Genomic DNA, 16,096 nt, shown 5'->3' on the forward strand with positions numbered 1-16,096 from the left:
TTTTAAAAGGAAAGAGAGAGAGAGAGAGCGCACTAGAGAGAGAAGGAGGAGAAGTTCAAAAGAGTACCTAACTGAAAGAGAAAATCAGTTAACTTAAATAGTCTGCTTCACCAGAGAAAAAACACCACGCTCTATGAGCCAGGGCTTTAGACAGCAAAGCTGAGTGGCTGGCCACCAGTGACCATTTACCATGGGCAAGACATTCCCCTCCTCCCGTTCTGTCCACAATCTCTTTTAAATGTAAGGATTTTAATGAAATTATGAACAGATAGAAAGATTCTCACCCGTGCTTTTTGACACAAATTGAGGGTTTATGCACTTTTTGCTTCCTCCCTCAGTGCCAACCAATGGCAGTGTATATCCCATCAATGCAAACAGCTATGGAAAGATGTGACAACTGCGGAGCAAGCATTTGACCTTAACTCCTCAGTTTATCAGTCTTTCTAAAGAAAAAGCAGATTCATCTTTGCTAGCTTTCCCCCTTAAAAGCTTCCTGAGCTGCTCAGATGTCAGCAAGCCTGTCATCTGGAAGAAAGCAAGACATTAGTCAGGCTCATGCTTATTTAATAAAAACCGTGCATATGCAGGAGGGACTGAAAGTTGGTCTTTATTTAAAAATCGCCTGCAAACTTGAGTATGATTTTGCAGTGCAAAACAGATCTGAGGACTTGCCCGATTTACCCTGTGCTCCACCAGGGCTCAGCTTAGCAATTAACCAGCTAATTATTCACAGCTTAGATCAGGGAGCCAAGCAGTCACCACAGAAGCCCACAAGTATGCCCAGATCACCACGCAAAGGACATTTTATGTCTTGCTATTTCATAAGGAAATCGGGAGGCTACAACTGATGTCAGCTCCAGGAAATGAGCCACAGGCAGATGATGCCGGAAGCAGGAGGCTTTACATTTAGTACTGAGTCACCCACTTTATTAAATTCAAAAGACAAAAAAAGGTGGGTGTGGAAAGGGGATAAGTGGAAAAAAAGGGAACAAGTTATTCTCTGGAGATCACGGGCCATGGGGAGCCAGGCATTGGATGAGGGTTTTTTTGTAAAGGGAGAAAGAAATTAAGAGATTACTTGGAAACCCCTTCTGCATATCCACTGGCAAAGCAGTTGCCAGATGAGCTGCACTTCCCAGAGCAGAAGCCAGCTCTGAAACCACTGCAGGAGTCTGCAGTGCCTTTGGGATCTCTCCAGCCAGTCCTGCAGGCCTGAGCAGGGCATCACCAGTTCTGAGGCACTTTCCCTTCCTGTCTGCTACATCTTTGAGCCAAAGGACAAGCCACTGGAACTTGGAGTAGAGATTATTTTTTCCACCTAACCAGTCACAAAGGGCACCTTGCAACAATCACAAAGAAAGCACTTTGGGTGATTACAACAGCACCAGATGAAGCCTAATGGGTGTTACTGAAGCATGGGGAGAGGAACTGCCCTGGCACACTAAAACTGCACCCAGGCAGGGCTGACATCATCCAAAGGCCATCCTGTCCCTTTCCTTCTCCTCAGCATTTCAGTCCTCCCATCCTGGCTGGCTGTGGGGTCAAATGGACACCAGCAGAAGGAAGATGAGGCAGTGAGCATTGGGCCCACTGTTAGCACAGCATCCCACTTAGAGCCAGCTCAGGCACCTCACAGACCAAGCCACTGGAGGAAGAGTGGTACTGGCTCTGGTAGGAGGGTCTTGGAGGCACAAACATACTTTTTCATCTTTCATCTCAGCTGCCAGCTCTGTCCATCACCCAAGTCTGTCCTTGACATGACTTAGGTAATCCTCTGCTCTCTGGGAGAACATGCTCTAGATAACTATCCACCCTCAGTCACTACTCAAGGAAATTGTATTTTACACTAGAGCTGCACTACTGCAGAGCACAAGTGACTGTTCACACAATATTCCTGAACAAGGAAACCATTCTGATCCATTTTTAGCAACACTCAATTTAGACACATCTACAATTGAGAAGTATACAGCATTCATGTGGGCTGCATCCTCATGGAATGTGTTAATATGGAAAAGCTGCCATTCAATAGGAATGTAGTTCTTTGAACTAAGGTCTTTTAACAGACACTAAAGAAAGCTTTAAGAAGCACCAAAAAAGCAATCATAATGCAAATGGTTGCACAATGCAAATTACAGGGGTACAGATTTGTTTAGAAGAGGTTCATATTTTCATACAAGTCTGTCATAAGCCTTTTAACTTCCTATCAGTGATAAATACTCTTCAGCCTGAGCAGCAGCAACACCTTTGCAAAGTTTTCAGCTACCTGAGCCAGATTTTGCTCCTGAGAAGATTCACTTTCTAAATACTAAAACATAAATACTGCTACCAAAGTCAAGCACTGCACCTCATTTCAACTTTAAAAAAGTCAACTGAAAACAAGAGCTCTCTAAAGCCAAACACCACCAAAGCCATGCCTATAGGAGCACCTTATTAGATTACTAATAAAATAGGTGCAATCTCCAAAATAAAACCACAACAGTTAAAAAGGTGTGTTTTGAAAAATGGATCCATGGACTGTAGCAAGGCTGGCAATTATGGAGAACCAGAGGTCAGGAAGTGCTTAATACCTTCCACCTATATGCAAGAAGAGATTACACATCTGCAGTCACAGCCTGCTCCAGCCACCAAATGGACATTTGGCCAGCTATTGACCACTGTGCAGACCAGTTTGCTGCACCCACTCCTGGCCAGTGGGAGGCTGTGGGAGATTGCCACTGGGTGGCTCCTCAGTCCCACACAACTCATCTGCAGGTGAGCTCCCACTATCAGAAAGGTTTCAGGTGCTGCCCAGCCTGGGCAGCAGCACACACACCCAGCCCAGGCAGGGAGGACCTCTGGGGTATCTGGTATCTCATCAGGACATCATCCTGCCAGGGGCACGTGGCTCATCACATTGTACAAATTCATCTGTGTTGAACTAGTCCAAAATCTCATCTCAAGGGACGTGGAAGCTTTTTCTGGGATTTAGCTCATGCACTTGTTGGCTTCCCTCCAACTGCTCTTTTTAGCTCAGACCCCAACTGGACAGGGTAACTCCAGGGGCTCCCACAACTACTGCACTCTTTTCAAATATGTAGAAAGGTGGGGCAGAGCTGGATTACCACTCACACACACACACACTAAGTTGTCACCCAGAGCCTTCAGGTCCCTAGAGCTCAATCTTCACCACACAGCTCATTACACTGTTAATTAGGAAGCCATCTCACATTTTCCAGATCATAAAAATCAGCTACTAGTAACAGACTGATCTTTGTGTTGAGAATCCAGTCTTTGCTTTGATAGCAGATTGTTTTCTATTCTCTATTCTGTTGTTGCTGTTGACTTTAATGCTTAGTATTAAACATTTAATGCTTAGTATTAAAATATTTTAGAATTAGTATTAAAGAAACTCTCATTCTAAAAGTTAACAAAACAAAACCAAAAACCAAACATCTACAGATGCTACCTAAAGCCAAACAAGGCATGGTATTTGCTAGAAGGCATGAAGCAACTCTGGAGCTCAGGCAGAAGAGGCAGACCCATAGCTGGGAGCAATGACACCACAAGGTTCAACGTGGATTACACCAAAGAGGTCCAAATGCTGAGCAAGAGTATCAGCTGTGAGTGTTACACATGAAAGGGCAATGCACTAAAGAAAGTGCAATGCCTTGCCAGGTGCTAAGGTGATATCAAACCCATGCACAGAGCTTTAATTGCTGAAGTGAATCATTGACTGGTACTGGTTGTAAAGGCTCTTGCATAACAGAGGGTTTCAAGGACTGTACAGGGCAGAATCTTGCAAAGGAACCAACTAAAATAACCCTATATAACCCAGAAAAAGTGTATATTCTACTCAGAGAAAGGGAGGGAGGAATAAAAGTTGTTGCCATTAGTGATGGATCTAACTAATGTAGGCTGGGCACTGCCATTAGCATCTGTCCAGCACAGCTACAGGAACTTCTGGGAGCTTCTCAGCTGGGCAGAAGCAATGTCAATTTTTCAAGTTCTCAGCAAGAAGTCTGACTATGCTGCCTTTGCTTGAGCATTTGGTTTATATAATACAGTGGCAAGAGCCCAGCTGGAAATCAGATCAACGAGAACATTGCAAAGGGGTGGGCAAAAGAAGGGCAGGAGCAGGATTGCACAGGAACCTCCCATCCTTGTCCCCAAGGAAAGCTTAGTCCCAGCTTCAGCCAAACAGAGCAGAAAGGAACAGGCTAAAGTTTAGGTCAGACATTAAGGCTGCTTATTCCAAGTATTTTCAGTCTTCAGAAGGCCTGGTTTCCCCTCTCTCCTTATGGAAAGGTAAATTCTGCCTAACTGAGGATTCAGAAACTTGCTTGTTATTACCAGGAGCGCTGAGAAACATGAATGTTTTTGTAGATGTATTTCCATTTGTTCTCTACTGACCTTCAGAATGTTGCTATCTCAGAAACAGTTCTTAAAAGCAAGGGCCAAGTTTCTCCCTGAATGCCTGCCCAATACCAATCACAACAGGGTAACTTTATATACACCCACAACACCCTCTGTATTCCCTAAAGTAAAAGTCCTCACAATCCATTCTTGGAGGCAAAACATTTTGTGCAAAATTCAGGAAAAAACAGCTTAATTGCAATATTGTTTTAGAACTCACTTCCTTTATTTCTGAACCCAGCTGGAGACAAGCACCTTGTTCTGTGCTGGGTCAAGGAAATGTTTAACTACAGGATTTATAGCACCATATATATGTGTATATAACACCACAGCACTGCAGCTGCTCAACAGTTATAGCAGAAGGCAAACACTGGTTCAGCCCAAGGAAAACAGGGATGGGCTGGAATATCAGCCTGCTCACTAACATCTCGCTGCAGAGGCTCCAAGGCAGGAGAGCATCCAAGCCAGTCCCTGGGACAAGACTCAGCATCCTGGAATCTCAAAACCACAGCCCTGTTCCAAACCCAAACAACCCTCCACAAACCCTTGCTGGCTGATTAGCAGGAAGAAGCACAAGATTGTGATGGCAGCACAAACAAGGAGCCAGAATTGATGATCCTTCAGACCCAGCTGAAGCACTGCTTCACAAAATATGAATGCCAATTACAGGGATGGGTAGCTTGAATTCAAATTTCCACTTGGTTAGTACTGCACTGGACAGCCTGAGAACTTTGGTGCTTGCCCAGCAGTTTCATCTGCACCAAGATCTTCCATGAAAACAGGGACAGAGACTGTGAAAACCACAGGATCTCCTCCAGTTCCTGACCTTCCCAGCAGGGCAGAGTCAAAGGCAGCAAGTTCAGTCCTACTGTTTGTGAAAGCAGAGCAAGACACTTTTCTACCTTGTAGTACAGAAGAGAGGGGAAGAGGCAGATCAGCACCTCCCCTTCCCAGTTAGTTTGAGCAGAATCCATGGAGCAGAGGTCCTGGTACCTGGGCTTCTGCTGCCAGGGCTGGGACAGTACCACGTGCACCAGCAACATCACTGAGGCAAAGATCCATACAAGCAGCAAAAAAAGCCCAAATCTGATCAAAAAAGGGACTTTGAGGGAATGAGCATATAGAAAAAAAGGACTTCAGCCATAGTTTTCAGATAGCACAACAGGCAAGGAAGAACATTCAAATGGCACACAGGTGACTGTGCAAACCTGTTTCAGGAACAACTCACTGCACATCACCTTCCATCTAATCCTGGCAGGATACAAGCTTCTTTTATCCAAGGTCTTCAATCTGAATTTCAAACACCTTGTGTGTTCAGCTCTGGAGAGCCCCTAATTTAGTCACTAATATATTGGCAAAAAATAAGCCACACAGATATAATGCAGAATCACATGCCTTCCTATTTGCTTTAAAGTACAGAGATACTTTTCATATGTCAACCTTCAGAAAAAAAACCAAGATAAAACACAGGGGATTTTTCTATAGCTTCCTTTCCCACCACCTCAAAGAGACAACAATTTCAGCAGCAATCCAAGAGGACATCCCCAGAACTCTGCAATCAATTCCTTCTGTTTTCCCCCTAGCAAGACAGTCTCCCCATCATTTGGACACAAGGCAGGAGAAGCAGTTCTAGCACACAAAACTCCAGCAGAAGCACAAAACTAACAGGACATAGGCCAGGGGCAAGATTACCCACAGCATCTGAGCCACAGCCCCATTCTGCAGCTGGTATGGCAAACACTGATAGGCTGAGTAACATCAGAAATGCTGCTGGCTGCTGTCTCATCTACCAGATTATCAGATCTGCTTTCCCCCAGATTGGTGTTTTGCTGGTTTTTCCTTGTCTTGACCTGACCCTGCAGTGGGCAGCAACTCACTTTCCCGTTGTTAAATGTTCCTGTATTTATACATTTTTTTAAAAAAAAGCCTGGCTAGCATAGTTTCAATAAAAAATTTGGTTTCCTCTAGTAAAAAAAGAAAAAAAATTTTTTGTAAAGACCTAACAGAAGGAGTCAGTTTTTCCACTTTAAAAATTTGAGATACAAATAAATATCCCCTTGACTTTAAAAGCAAAAAGCATGCAACTGAGCTAGACAAAGGCTGAAAGCTCATCCCTAGGCTTTGGGAGAAATAAAATCCTTCTAGTGTCCTTCTACAGACAGTTTCATGACTGTTTACAAAGATTTTATGAGACAATACAATATTTCACATTTTTAAGTTTTTTTTACAGTCTACTCTAGAATGGAATTACCAGAAACAAAAGAGGCCAAGGCAGAGTCTACAAAAACTGAAGAGAAGGCAGCATTTTCTCTGATTATAGAGAGACCTTTGATCACCAAGGTCACATAAACCCAGCACACAGAGCACGCCAGTCATTAACAGCCACGGGCACTGGGCAGAGTCTCCCTGCCCTCCTCCCATCACACTCCCCTGCTCCTTTATCCCAGCCCTGCCCTAAACAGCCCTAAAGGCTGTGTCTGAGCTGGAGGGATTGCCAGGCAGCACTGCCTGCTTCCAGATCCTGGGTCAGCTGCATCCTGCCCTTCCCCACGGAGCAGCCCTGGGCCTGCCAGCAGCATTTCCTACACCCTGCAAAGGCACTCACTGCCCCACCAAGCATGGCCAGGGACAGTGGAAAACAAATGAAACAACACAAGAAGTCAACACTTGAGGTTGATGAGGCAGAGGACAGACGGCCAGGGCAAGGAGACACTCAGACCTTCCCTCTGCTATCCCATGGCCAACCACTCAGACTTGCCCAAGAAGCTGGGGTTTGAAGCCTGGCTTTGCCAAGAGGCAGTGGGGGAATGAGATCCCCACACCAGATACTGGTCAGCCTCTTGCCCTCAATGTTTTTTTCTGTTTTACACAAAGAGAGGGGTGTGCAGCTCAGGTCTGGACAGACAGGACTGAGCTGGAGGCTGTGGGGCAGTCTCCTGGCCACTGGATATCCCTGCAGCACCTGAGCTGAGACATTCCTGAAGTGGCAGCCTAATGCATAGGCTGTGGACTAGAGTTTACAATTGTTTCAGGTCCTTCTAGAAGCACAGCTAAACTTTGATCAGCATCTATGATAACTACGTGGCTGGCAGTCAGACATCTGGCTCTACACCTTTCCAACACTGGTCACCTTAGCAGTTCTGTATTAATTAGCAGCAAACAGAGTTTCTGAGGTATTTTATAGCTGAAGGGCTTCCTGTGGCTGCCAATACCCCAGAAACCAAGACATAGATGTGTTGTGTACAGTTTTCAGCCTGATGAAAAGGAAGACTATTTTTAATCCAAGCCTACGTAGGGTGGGGCTCAGTCTCCAACCAGGCCAAAAAGCCACTATAATCCACAAGACCAATGCCTGGCAATCTCAGCTTGCAGGCTGATGTCTGTTCTATTTTGGGGATGGGAGGAATTTAGAATAAAAAGATATATAAATTAAAAACAAAGGAGGCTATGAAAAGTGAATAGAGGGAAGGGCCAGACTTATCCTGTGTATTTTGGTCTAAAGAACAGGGCTCTAAAAGAACACAAATCAGAATTACTCTATTTTCCATTTCCCACAACAGTTTATAATTTATAACATGGGCTGAGGAGAGTACAGCCCCACTATATTTTTTACAGGAGGAAAAGCCAATCCATGGTTCCTTGCACAGCAGTGAGACCCTTGGGAGGAAAAGGCAGGAAAACACCAGCCATAGACATCCCACCAGGATCCCATACAGGGTTTCCCATCTCAGACACCAGTACAACAGCTGCTGGGACACCTCACTGTTTTGTGCAGTTGGGACTGCAAAAAAGGCAAAGCAGAGGATTGGAATCTGGCAAGTTTTGCTTATTTAGGGCTTATGGCCACCAGGCAACCAACCCACTAAAAGCAGAGATTTTTTTGTACTCTCAGCACCTAAACTTCAGACGTAACATCCCACTGGGTTTTATTTGCTACAGACCCTGTATTAACTTGGCACTCAAGCCAACTCAACACAGCCATGTACTTGGCCACATCAGCCCCACATTCCTTGCAGTGCACAGGTCATTTGTCTAAAAGCAGATACAGACAGCCTCTCCCACTGTCTTCAGGTGCCCCTTTAGCACCCAGCCATACACTGTGAAACACTTGCCTAGGCATCAGCATCTCTAGAGCTCCTTCTTCACCTGGCCAGGGCTGGATCATTAACCCAACCACAGAAGTTTGCAATTAATTCTCTTAGCAGAATCCAGGAAGGGCAGGACAAAGAGATGTGCACAGGGATAAGTAGAGGACCAACAAGGATGAACCTCAAGCACTGCTATCATCACTTTGGTCACAGACTTCTTCAGAAAAAAGGCCAATTTCTAAACAACATTGTGAAATTTAACCCAAACATGATAAGCATAGCAGCAAAAGTGGATGCTGAACACCTCAATACATGATCATCAACAACTTCACTTCATCCTTCCTTGTTCTACACATAAGTAACCTCATCAACTCCCTCCTCTCTCATGGACAACACTAAGGGCAGTATGTGATGAGGAAACAGTGAATAAGACAGTTAAGGCTATTGTCAACTTTAAAAAGAAAAAACAAAAAAGCTTACTTAAAACAACAGTAATTAGGCCTCCCGCAGAGACACTACACTTTATCTTCTCTTGAAGATCACAGTAATAGTCTCTCTTCCCAGCTATTCAGTGGGGACTCCCAGCAGCATCTGTGAGCTGTCACTCTTTTTACAGGAACAAAAAACCTACTGAAGCGGCAGGAAAAACAGCTGTAAGCATTTCAGAGAAGGAAATGAGACAAGGAGACTGGTTAGAAGCATATGGCCCATATGGATTGACATGAGCAATCTGCAGCAGCCCTAACCAGAGCTTCCCATTTCAGACAGTTATCCTGCTCCCCACATCCTCAGATGCATGTCAAATCAATCATTATTTTATTTCCTCCCTACTAACTCCCAAATGTTACTGGTGCACAGGCCACCACAGCCCATGGGGACAGCCTGGATGTTGCAGGAGGAGTCAGCTTGCCCTCAGGGATGTGCACACTGCCCAGCAGCACAGGGTGTTGGACACTGCTCAGCCAGCACAGGGGACACAAGGAAGGGGACCTAAGGCAAGCCCACTGGCCAAGGATGCTGCATTTCATGGGCAGTGGTCACCCTCATGGCCCAGCTGCTGAAAGGTAGAGACAAACTAACAGAAATCGGCTGACAAAACAAACACAAGGGGAAGAATGACTATGGATAGCTCCATCTCTGCTGACAGCAGCTCTCCTGAGGGCATGGAAGCCCCTTTTCATCATCATGCCACTCACAAACCCAGTGCAAAACTAGCTTTAAGTATCCCAGGCAGGAACCCACAAACCCAGGCAGGAACCCACAAACCCAGGCAGGAAACCCTAGCTGTCAGAGGAGCACCCATGATATAATTCCTCCAAGCAGGCCAGACAGGACTTGCTTATCGTCCTTGGCATTTTTAGTCTATTACCAAAAAAAGCCAACAGATTTCAGATTCCCAGGAGACCAGTGGATGCCACAGTAACTGAGTGGACTGGCTGGCCACCATGCCTCAGCACCCTGCCCAAGGAAGTCCACACCCCTGATGGGAACAGAGCTGCTGGGAGAAGGCAGAGCAGCCAAGCAAACAGTCCTGGTGACAGGGCAGCTGCTGGTCAGCACTGATGTCAGATGTGCCCACCTCAAGGAAAAGCTCTGTCACCTCCAAATCAAACAGTGTGACACTAGCAGAGTACAGATGTGCACATCTTCTCCTCCCACCCCACTCTCCAGGTCTATCAGGTGGGGACTTCTGTCTTCAGCTCCATCAATTAACCACATTTGCTTGTTTAGCTGGTACAGGTTGCTCCTTACATGGCTGGCAAGCTCTCACAGGAACACACCAAACACCTGAAATCCCAAACACAGCTCCTGCTGCCCCTATTGGGCTCTGCAGCCACAAACACATAAGTGCCATCTTTTGGCTACAATCAAATCATCTCTTCAATCAGGAGTTGAAAGAGTGGGCCTCCATCACCCTCCCTGGGCAGCGTGTCCCCAGTGTCACAGCACACCCACCCCAGGGGTGCCAGTGCCATTTGCCAGTGGAGATGGGCTGGACTGGGGCTGCAGCACAGTGAGAGGAGGAAGGACATGATGATTTCTGACAGCCAGCATCCCCTGTCCCCATGCTGATGGCACAGCCTGGCAATGCCACCCAGGTAAAGCAGAGGAAATCTACACCTTCAGCCCTTCACTTTGGAAGCATTTGCACAAACCAGAAAACTTTTCACAGAGCATTCTGCAGTGCTCCAAGTGGATCTCACAACACATGGAAAGGTGCTATCCAAGTCTCTCCTTCAGAGAAACTTGACCTAGAAGCAGGAAGGATATCCAGGCAGGAAACACTGGCAAGGACAGGACAGGCTTGACCCATCACCTACAACTTCAGCATTGAAGAGCAGAAAGGAGGCAGCTGCTAAGACTGAAGCTGAACTAATGCTGCTGTGTCTTAACACCACCCACCTCATCCTTACTCCCTGCACAGACCCTCTGGAGATACCCATTTTTAATTCAATAAACCCAAGAGAGACAGCACACCCACAGGCACACCCAAACCCCTGTGTACAGAGCAGGGGACACAACAGTAGTTCATTCCTGACCAGCAGTCACACAGCTGAAAGTGCTTACAGCAGCCCAGTCCCTGTCAGCTGAGCTGCTGCTGCTCAGGGGACCCCCAGGATGCCCCCTGAGCATCATTTCCCCCAGCCACAGCACCCAGGGCCCAGATGTTGGACCATCACACAACTGCCTTCGGCCTTCACACCTCCCACCTACTCACCCAGCAGCAGCAAGAGCAGCAGGCACCTCTGGGTCAGAAAAGAGCTTTAATGGTGCCAGCAGGGACAGCTGATTCTGCACAGGAGCCTGAGCAACTCTCTGGGATGGTCACAGGGTAAACAGTCCTTTCATGCCCTCCCCTGCCAGCAGTGCTGTGGGCAGAGCTCTGCCAAGACATCACCCACCACAAACACAACCACTGCTGCTTGTGCAATAATCCAATTCCCAAAATGCCAGCAGGAATGTGCGTGCAAAGATGTCAACAGATGCCTATCAAGGGGCTTGGGGGCCAGGGATAGGTGATGTTGTGACATTTGTTACAGTAACCCAACAAATTAATTCAAGGTTTAATTCAACCTTGCATCACCCTCATTACAAGAGCTGGTCTCAGTTTTGCAACATGCTTGGAAAAAAAAGATATTCAGGAATGTTTTGCTTTGTGTATGCATTAAGGCTATTTGGTAAACTTTTAAAATTCAATATCCACCTTTCACACAACTGCTGGTAGGGGTTTCTGGATTCATGTTTGGCTTTTTTGATATAATTAGCAACTGTAATTACGTCATGAGCTCAATGTCCAAAAAGATACACAGATCACTAAATGCACAGTAGTATTTAGTCCAAAAAGTGCTGAGCATTCAAATACCAAAAATTGCTTGATAAATATTAACATAAAATGTTGTGGCTATTCCCACTTTCACAAGAAACTTTCTTTAAAGTTAAAAATTAATATCTGTTATTGCATCAGGCAGGTTGATAGCTTGTCAGTCACATGTTTAAACAGCTGGCCTGAAGAGATGAGAATGGTTTTTTTTATGCTGAACCACTGCTCTAATATAGGTGGAGGCAGAGCAATATTCAAAGCCTGAACAAAACATCAACTTAAACCATGTTTCTTTTGCTGCTTGGTGCTACTTGTTGGTACACAGATAAAAACCAAGTAGCAGCAGGATAAATTTCACCTGTCCAAGCCTCTGCAAACTGCACAGCAACACTGTAGCAGCTGGCATCTCCCTCCTTCCTTTCCCACTCTCTGCGAGCAGAAGCACCACCGTATATATCCCTGCACAGGGTTAAACTGCCTCTCCCCAGCGGGGCAGGTCAAGAGCTGCCCCTGCGAGCACCATTAGGAGAGCCAGGACTGTGCTGTGCAGGGCGCTGATGCATCCCTACAAATCCTGTGCTGGAATAATACAAGCAGGCTTGATGCTGCTTTTCCATCACCTCCTCTGCCACAGGCAATTCACAGGCAAGAAAATCAAGCTAACAGGCCTGGATCTAAAAAGGGACAAATGTCCCCAGAGAATTCCAATTCACATCTCTCAGTTTTGTGAAGCAAAGAGATGCAAAACATTGTAACTTAAAAAAACAAACAAACCCCAACCACAAACAAGGAATACCCCATACAGATATAAAGCAGAACTTACTTGGTCTTTGGCTCTGCTGAAAACACGGCCCCTTTGTGTTTCACCACCTATTATTTAATGCTGTGCAAAATAAGATTACCAAGAACATTATCTGTGTGTTGGGAGGCGTCACCAAATAAATTAGCACTACTTAAAATATCACCACCAAGACAACCTCAGGTGTGAAATGAGCTACTGATCACATCATCTACTTAGATAAGGAAGCACATTACAGTATCTATGATGGGCACACCCTCCCTAAACACACTGCCAATCATGTAAAAGAAAAGTATTTTTCTTCTCCCAATGCACTATGTTATACATTGTCAATAATGCAACCCATATGGAAGCTCCAAGTGGAGCACTTGCAGTTTTACCACAAAAAAAGTGCAGATAAAGTGGTTCACAAGGCACACAGATCACTCAGATCACCAGCAGCTGCCTAAGCACAGCTACTGAATTATCTGTCCCTAGCATCCCTTCCAATCAATCACTGAGCAGCGCTCTCCTTTGCTTCCCTAAAGTCAGAAATGTTGTGTTTCTGTTTCTCCAAAGCCGCTGAAGTCACTGCACTAGAAAGCCAAGTAAACACAGGAAAGAGTTACTAGAAGATCCCGCATGAGTGGATTCAGCACAAACTCATTTAACAAGACTGCAATTCCTTCACTCACCATCTTAATCTCACAACAATTGAAACCCAGAGCAGAGAAGTCAGCAAGGGAGCCCCAGGGGAAGGGCTTCCTCTGCATTTATCCAAATCCCTAATGAAGTCATCAGTCCCCAGAGCCCTGTCCACTGTAAAGCTCATCTAGCCAAAAGTGGTAAATAGGTTTCTGGAGTTTGGGGCATTCTTAACCTGGGGAGATGTTTGGGTATTTTACAGGAGGGGAAACTTCATCAGATTAACTTTGATAAGAGAACAAAGACCCTGATGAAACACAATTCTTTATATCTAGCACTGAATAACTGAGTTTAATAATCACATTATGATCTCTTAGCTCAGACAAAGAATGAGTAATTCATCTTTCACAAGCAAAAAATTCCTTCAAAGGAGCTTGGTTACAACCAAGCAACATCCTCAAATTGTTAAACCGTTGGCAAGATTAACAGGCTATGATAACAACAACCTTTGGAAAAGGTTTCATTTAACAAATGATTTTATTAGTTTCTCTTTTTTTAAGAGTTATTTAGATGGAAACAAACAGATCTGGAGTTTTAAGTCTCTGTGTGTACACACTCCACATAAGGCCATCAAACACCCCCAGGGCAAAATCAGCTGCAGAATATTGCACCCAGGGGACTTGCCTTGTGTCCACTAATCCCCCTGAATCACTGCTCTCCACTCACAAACTACCAGCAGCTCCTCTTTGCACAAGATTTCTTTTCAAAACAGATTGAATTTCTATACATCATTATGCACAGCGCTAGCACATGCTGATCTCAGTAACTATTCCCTCTTTATTTCCAGGTTCCAGCTGTTGTCTTTAAAGTTACTCTGAGCAAGTCTCCCAGCATTAAGGAGTTTTGCTTCTCAGGTTACCAGGCTCACTAGAGAAGTCACAAGTGCTACTGGCTGAACAATGGCTCCAAGCTGTCATGTAAAAGCAATTTACTTGAGATATCTATTATCTTTTATAGTTGCTTCTACAGATTGACCAAAAACAGGAAGCCCAGCTCTCACATTCCACTGGAATTGTGTAACAGCAATAACAACCTCAAAGGCTGATTCAATGGTATTTGCTCAGATCTATACCAGCAGCTCTCCTAAGAAATCAGTGAGTCCAAGGGATGCCCTGCTTGAAGGCACGGATGCTCTTACAGAGCAGGCACACGCAGCCTGTCCCACGGAAGCATTAACTGGAGGTCGGTTCCCACGCACACCAATAGTCTCACCACTATTTCTACTCAGAAAAACTTACAACTGGAGCACAGTCATGCCTGCAGAGTTGTTACCCTCTGTGAGCACTGGGACTTGATGTTATCCATTACAGTATTTCCAGACAGCATCAGGGTGCCCCAGCAAAGGAAAGTTTGAAGCTTTAAGTCCTGAAAAATTCCCTGCTCTTCCTTTTCCCTTCCCAGGCTCCCAACAAGAAGCCATTGTTAGGGGGAGTAGGGTGACACTTCCTCTCCCAGTACAAATTAGAGATGTATAAAAAAAAACCCACACAGCCGTCCCACGACTTCGCTTTATTTCACCCCGCTTCAATTAGATGAGAAGTCGTTCCCATTTCCTCACACTCTCTGCTTTGGGAATACTACCCTGCACAAAAGATAAAAGTGAAATACAAACCGAACCCCTTTTCAGTGCCGCTCTGCGGGAACCCACAGCGGGAAGCGGCACCTCCCCGCCCCTCGGCCGGGTTCTGCTTCTACCAACTCGCACAAAGCCCCGAGTCTGCCGCAGCCGGGGCTCCATCCCAGCGGAGCCGAGCCCCGGCCGCGGGCAGCGCATCTCCTGGGCCGGGCGCGCCCCGGCTCAGCCCGGGGCTGAAGTTTTCCAGGGGGATGAATCAGACAAGTGCCTTTTCATCGCCGCGGGGAGCTGGGAGCGGCGGCAGCAGCGCGCCCGGCGGACACGTCCCCCGCGTCCCGCCGGCACCGACGCGCTGCGGGCTCCGCGCCCGCCCCGCCGCCCCACGGCCCCGGGAGCCGGGGGGACACGCCTGCTCGGCAGCGGAGCCGAGCGGCAGCGAGGGCAGGGCCAGGCCGGGCCCGGAGGAGCCGCCGGGGCCGGTCGGTGTCCCCCCGCCACCCCCGCTCCCGCCGCCGCCGCGGGCGGGATGCTCCGCGCGGGCTGGCGCCCGTCCAGCGGCGGGGCGAGCGCCGCAACTTTCCGCGAGTTGGAGCCGCGCCGGAGGAGCCCCGGGAGCACTCACCGTCCGTGCCGCTCCGAGCCGTCCCGCCGCAGCAGCCCCGCCCGCTGCCCGCGCTCGGCGCGCCCCGGCCCCGCCGCCCCGGCCCCATTGGGCCGCCCGCCCGCACATCACCGTGCCCCGCGCTGCGAGTGGGCGGCCGCGGAGTCACTCAGGGCAGGGCAGGGCAGAGCTGAGGCTCGGCACGCCCCGTCCTCGTCCCTGCCGCCGTCGGGCTGCTCTGCCGTGCCCGCACCCCGCCGTTCCCTGCCTTCATCCCCTTTGCATGCATCCATCCTCACGCCCTGCGTGTATTCCCAATCCCGCGCACGCCTCGCTCCTGCCCGGCGAGCATCCCTCATTCTTCTCCCGTGTGCAACTCTCCTCCAAGCAGGCGTCCTTTCTTCCTTACAGGCATCCCCTCCTTCTGTGCTGTCCCTCCTCCCTGTGTCCTGTCTCCCATGCACAGGCAGCCCCGGCTGCCTCAGCCCTGCCACGCAGACAGGAGCTCTGGGCTTCTCTTGCAAATTCCCCTTGTCCCCCCAAAACAACCTTGCGGGCTGATGCTGAGGATGTCCAGGGAAGGCTGGCGCTGGTGGGCACATCGGGCAAGGAGCTTCGCACAGAGCAGAGCCAG

At 47.5% G+C, this 16,096-nt stretch overlaps 1 protein-coding gene across 2 annotated transcripts in view; it reads right to left on the reverse strand.

Annotated features, from left to right (window-relative positions):
- Positions 1-15,551, reverse strand: part of PLS3 (plastin 3) — a 49,670-nt gene extending 34,119 nt beyond the window's left edge. Inside the window, exon 1 of one of the 2 annotated variants that reach the window (XM_059859075.1) lies at positions 15,484-15,551. The gene's annotated coding sequence lies outside the window, so the exon portion shown is untranslated. Of the gene's footprint in view, positions 1-8,960; positions 9,089-15,483 lie in introns of those variants that run through there. The other variant, XM_059859078.1, reaches the window with a different exon arrangement.
- Positions 15,552-16,096: the final 545 nt, after the last annotated feature.

This window comes from Haemorhous mexicanus, chromosome 14 (genome assembly GCF_027477595.1).
Source record: "Haemorhous mexicanus isolate bHaeMex1 chromosome 14, bHaeMex1.pri, whole genome shotgun sequence".
NCBI lineage: Eukaryota > Metazoa > Chordata > Aves > Passeriformes > Fringillidae > Haemorhous > Haemorhous mexicanus.